Source organism: Crinia signifera, chromosome 11 (genome assembly GCF_055691185.1).
Source record: "Crinia signifera chromosome 11, ASM5569118v1, whole genome shotgun sequence".
In the NCBI taxonomy this organism is placed as follows: Eukaryota; Metazoa; Chordata; class Amphibia; order Anura; family Myobatrachidae; genus Crinia; species Crinia signifera.
Window position 1 is genome coordinate 4,125,436 of NC_139227.1, and position 6,076 is coordinate 4,131,511.

A 6,076-nucleotide genomic window follows, 5' to 3' on the forward strand; every position below is an offset into this window, starting at 1 on the left:
CGGGTAGTGCGGGTGCGGAGTGTTCTGAGGATAAGTAAAACATACGCAAACCGGGCCGGACGCCGGAATGCCGGAACGCCGGACCAACACACGGGGAGCAGATACCGGCTGCCGCTCTGGAATATTACTGGGCTAACCTTCACGTTCATCTCTTCCCTACCTGAATGATGCACAGAGACATTATCCTTTTTTAACTTTTTGTGAATTTTATGTATCTGTTTTGTCATTTTTATCTTGGATTTATGTGTGGTGTCTAAATATTTTTACCTGTGGATTACATTGGAGTACCTGATCTGTGTATCTGTAATTGGGAAGATCCACGGCTGATGAGCAAAAGCCCTATTCATTTGGGAATGTGGGACCAGCTGTGAAATTAAGATACCTTTTATGTACACATAGGGCACGGAGGTCAGTAACACAGATCGGATACCGTGTATGGACAGTGGCGGATTCAGGGGGGGGGGGCACCCGGGCACGTGCCCCCCCTGTCATTTATTTTGTAGCTAAGGACCAGGGCTTTCCAACGAGCCCAGCCCCGTGTCTCTAGCCCCCCGGGAACCGGAGATATCGACTGGCAAACCTGTAACGTTTTTTCCCCATAGGATAATATGGGACCCGTCAATTCCGACCCCCACCCGGTTCCGACGGCTGCCAGTTCCCGCCCTGGCATCACAGAAGCTTGTGGTTAATTTCATTCAATTTCAAATCGCTGGGCCTTCAATATGATACCAGGCTGGTCCAAATCGGTCAATCGGTTCCAGAGATATTGCGTGTAAACCGATTTTTTTATTTTTGAAATGTAATTTCATGGCTGTTCATGTTCTTTGAGGGCAGATTACTCTGGAACCAAACGTTCAGGTTTCACTGGACCAAAATCATTCACAGCCCACTCAAAAGTTCTTCAATATGATACTTGTCTCATGTAAATGGGTCAGTTGGTTCCGAAGATATAGCCGGTTAAATGAGATAACTGGTTAAAGGGGGGAGGGGTGGTTTTCTCTACCCCCTCACACCAGAAAATGCAGAGACTAGGCTGGTGTAAAAGGGGCCAACCTGGGAATGCATTTTCTGGTGTGAAAGGGGTATTATTTCAAATAGCCAGGACCTGCAGTGCTCTGAATACAGCCAGGCTCTGCCACTGTCAGTGGCTATCACTTCTGCCTGGCGGCGGCTGTCCCCCATTTACCACGAGCATGTATTCCCCCTTGGCAATGAGCATGTAATCCCACATGGCAACGAGCATGGAACCTCTGGCAATGAGCATAGAACCCTTGGCAATGAGCATGTAGAGAAGCAGCACTTATGTAGCATAATTTTTAATAGGCATTATGGTGTTTGGCATAACACATAATGGACATAATGGTGTGTAACTTAACGTGTAATGGACATTATGGTGTAAATGTTTAATGCGAGCCTTTGGTGGACAATGTCCCTGTTTATGAAGTGTATTGTGAATTTTGGCTTAATCTGTGTGGCATTATGTGAATTCTGGCTCAATCCATGTGGCATTATGTGAATTTTGGCTCAATCCATGTGGCATTATGTGAATTTTGGCTCAATCCGTGTGGCATTATGTGAATTTTGGCTCAATCCGTGTGGCATTATGTGAATTTTGGCTTAATCCGTGTGGCATTATGTGAATTTTGGCTCAATCCATGTGGCATTATGTGAATTTTGGCTCATTCCATTTGGCATCATGTGTAAGGGGCAAGTATAATGGGGTCTAGTATTTTGTTGCATAATGTGTAGAAGTTGTATATGGTGTTGACATGCACCCTGTTGAGTGGCCATACACCCTTTTCCGGAGCGCGCCTTTGGTGCGCGCACAACTACATCCTTCACTTTTGTCGCCATGGTGGGCCTGCGTACTTTAAATGCCAGGGCCTATTTTTAATTCCATTCCCACCCTCTCCTGCCGCTCTCTTAGCATGTACACTGGCACCACTAACACCGCCCCTCCCCCACCCAAACCCTTTTTTATCATGGTGCCCCCCCGTCATTTTATCCTGGATCCGCCCCTGTGTATGGACATTCTGTGATCACCTTTTTCTGACATGTCTCTCTCTGTCTTGTTTTAATCTAAACTCTCGAGTGACTGACGGTTGACTAAGAAGAGGCTAAAAGAACCCCTCTTGCCATTATAGACAGCGCAACAGTTTACACCATCTTGTACAAAAAATTGCCTATAGGAGTGGTAATCTTTGGTGGAGATTGTGCCGCAGTCTGTGGGCGTGGTTTTCTCCTTTAATATTGCTCAGTTAAATAAAAGCACACTGACACTAGAAAAATAAAACCTTAATACATACATAGCCCATACATACTGATATTTACCTAGCTGGAGCCCGTTGGTAGGTCCCCGTCCATCGGTAATGGGGTCCGGGTGTCCAAAGAAATCCAAAGTGGTCCTATGGAAGGAAATTATACTCACGGGTCTCCTTTGGCGTAGATCTGGTCCTTTCACTCCTGAAGTAGTCCAGCGTACTTGGGGAAAAAAAACACCTCAGGAAATAACGTCCACAGGACATCTGAGAAAGGACAGCAGGTCCGAAAACGCGTTCAAGCAAAACATTATTTCCTGAGGCACCAATGGGAGACTGATGATCCGGAACATTGGACAACCCAGATGGACTACACCTCTGACAAAAGGAGATTGATAATCCATTGATTCTAAGTGGTGATATGCGATTTTTATTATATTTTATGTGAGTGTAACTTTTAATAAATGCATGTTATATTTTGAAGTGGAGTTGCACTATGTTTGCATGTTTTGAGTTCCCATAGATACAGAAATTTAAAAGGAGAACTCTGACTGTTGGTCTTACTGAGAATCTCAAAGCGATTTTTACCTTTAGGAATGTGAGTGCATACAGAAAAATAAAGAATGTATTCATTTGTGGAAACCTTATTTTGCACCATATTTTGTTTTATTTTGAGTTATAGAGGAGAAATCCCTGAATCTGAAAAAACTGAACAGGGAAGTAAAATCTCTGTTCCAAAGGTGGTGGATAACTGCTGGCAGCGCCATTGTGACACACAAATTCTGTTTCTTTGAGGATCAGGCCCTATCTCGCCCAGGATGCTGCAAAGGCCCTCATCCACTCACTAATGTCTCCAGATTGGACTATTGTAATCTCCTATTTCTGGCCTCCCTGTGAAACACCTCTCTCCACTCTAGTCTGTCTTCAACGCTGCTGCCCAGCTCATCTTCCTCTCCAAGCGTACTATGTCCACCTCCCCTCTCTTACACACCCTACATTGGCCGCCTTTCCGCTTCATAATACAACTGAAGCTTCTCACTCACTTACAAAGCCATCATCCATTCCTCTCCCACCTACATATCTGACTTTATCTCTCCTGATAATTGTGTCAATGTCCTGTCCTCTGTTGGAACTGTCTTTATTTACCCTGTACTTGTCCTAATTTGCATTGTACTGTAATTCCTTATTTTCTTGTTTTTCACGTATCTATGCCAGGCGCTGCGGAACCCTTGTGGCGCCATATAAATAAACAATAAATAAATTAGGTCGGGTTTATGTTCATGAGGAATTTCATTTGTTACTTACATTGTTTATAGCTATGGATAATTAAAATAATACAACTCTGGATTAGAAAATAAAACTCATCACATATTAAGCAATTGCTTTATTATGAAACTGAATTGTATGTTTCCACAAATAGTTGCTGTCATAAAGCGATTGGATGGAAGAACATTTTATTACTATACAGTATATAAATATATATTTCACACATCTTATCTTAATATGCCAAGTGAATATGAAATTGCAGAATATTTTGCTGGACCCAGATTTACCGTAAACCCATAAAATACAGACAAAGAGAGACTTGCTATAAACACAAGTGAACCTAAGAGGATGACATTGATGCAAAGCAATGGCAAATAAATCAGCGTTGTGTTTAGCAGTGCCAGGCTTGGGTACTTTTTGTGTTCTTTGTCTAAACGTGGCATACATGGTCACATTGCTGTGTATCAAACAGAGATGTGCTGCATTCCCTCCAACTGTACCGAATTTGCCGGTACAGTACCGTTTGTTAACAGTCTGTACCGGCAAATATAGATTGTACCGAATGTACCGTTTTCCCCCCATTGCTGCGGTCAGGCACTCACTGTGCGCATAAATTTCCTCCTGGCTCCCCTCCGTGTAAGCTGCTTGGTGCGCTGACTCTCCCCCTCACCTGTTCCCAAGAGAGCATTGCGGTCGGTCCCGTGCGTCATGACGTCACGCGCCGGGACCGCGCACTCAGGGAAAGCACAAAGTCTCAGCCCTCTCACTTGTGGGCGCAAAGGGCTGAGGGCGAAGAGTGGGATGTGTGCGGTGGCCAGCCTCGGCACGCGTGATGGGGGGGGGGGATAATCTTCGCATCGGAGCCTGCTGCCTGCCTGAACAACACAGCACATCAGACTCGAGCACTGTAGTACAGTGCAGCAAGTTGGTGGCTGGGCTCAGGCTGCACTTTGAATAATAAATTGTGTGACATCTTGTGACATGTGCACCTGCTGCAGCTCATGTCACATGGTGGCTTGGTGGGCTGCTGGCATATTAAATAAGTATATTTAATATACTTATTTATTAAATAAAGGGTACTTATGTAATATCTGGGCTCCCGGTTTTCTTATGAGACCGTGTCCCCTCGCGGGGCTCGCCACGCTTCGGGCACGGTGGCTCGCTGCGCTCGCCACACTATATAAAATCAACTCCATGCGTAGTTGGATAGTAGGGGTATGAAAAAATGGGGTGCATTTAACATGGGAGCCCAGATAATACATAAGTACCAAATAAAGTATATTAAATATACTTATTTAATATGCCAGCAGCCCACCAAGCCACCATGTGACATGAGCTGCATCAGGTGCTGGGCTGGGGGGGCAGGATGCCTGGGGACGTGACCAAGCCCACTGTACCCAATGCCACACCCACCTTACCCATGGCCACGCCCCTTCTTAAATGTGTACCGATTTCTGCCCTACAAATGTTGGAGGATATGGTGCTGTGATCACATCAGCTAGGGGCCAATTCACTGGGCCCACTCTCACCTACCACGTAATAACCCTGCAGCACAGACAGAGACTGCTTTTATATTGTGTGCTGGCCCCCGTACTAGGCTGCTACTGACAGGTAGTGGTGGCGACAATGATAACCCAGACATGGGTAATTGCTGCCTGCACCCCCTCTCGGCAGCCCTGATGTTTAGTATAACCTGATCTATGTAAAATAGCTTCTATCTATTCTGTATAGATTGTAAACTTGTGTGCAGAGACCTTCTATATAGTAACAGACTACTCAGTTTGTTGTATCACTGTTATTTCCAATTGTAAAGCGCAATGTACTACACTATCTCAGGCTTGTCTACTCTCCCGCAATGTCTGGGAGGCTCCCGGAAATCAGGTCCGCCCCCCCTCCGCTTGCTGCCCCCCTTCCCTGCTGATTCAAATACTGCAAATCTACGGGTCTGTGGAGAGGGCGGGGCTAAAATGATGCAGTATTGGCATTTTGCTTCATTTAAGCCCTGCCCCTCTCCGTGGCCACACAAATCACAGAGTTTTCTGTCATGGGGGCGGGACCAAGTGATGTCAGCCTTGTCCCCATCCCCCCTGATGTGTTGCCTCTCTGGGCTTCTCCCGGAGAGGTCAAGATAAAAGTAGGCAAGTACTGTATGCACTATATAAGAAACTGTAAATAAATAATAAACAGTGACTACATCTCCAAACTACCTATGGCTAGTGTACACACTTGGGTGATGGATTGGCCTGCTGTCTAATCAAAGGCTCGGTAAGGTCTATGCATAAATGATCTTGTGCATCCACAATTAAGAATTATCTACCACCCCTGGCCGGCCAGCAGATTCATTTCTATATGCTTAGCACCATGTGACGCCATATTCAATGGGTTCTGCGTTCGAAACACTGTGCAGTTGGTGGGCTAACCATACACATAGGCAGATGTACCAATATATCTGCATAATATATCTGCATCAGCCAAGCTGCAGGGCTGACAAGATATATTTGTGAACAGCATTGTTCTGAAACATGGTGGCTGTACATACATCCTTCGTCGAT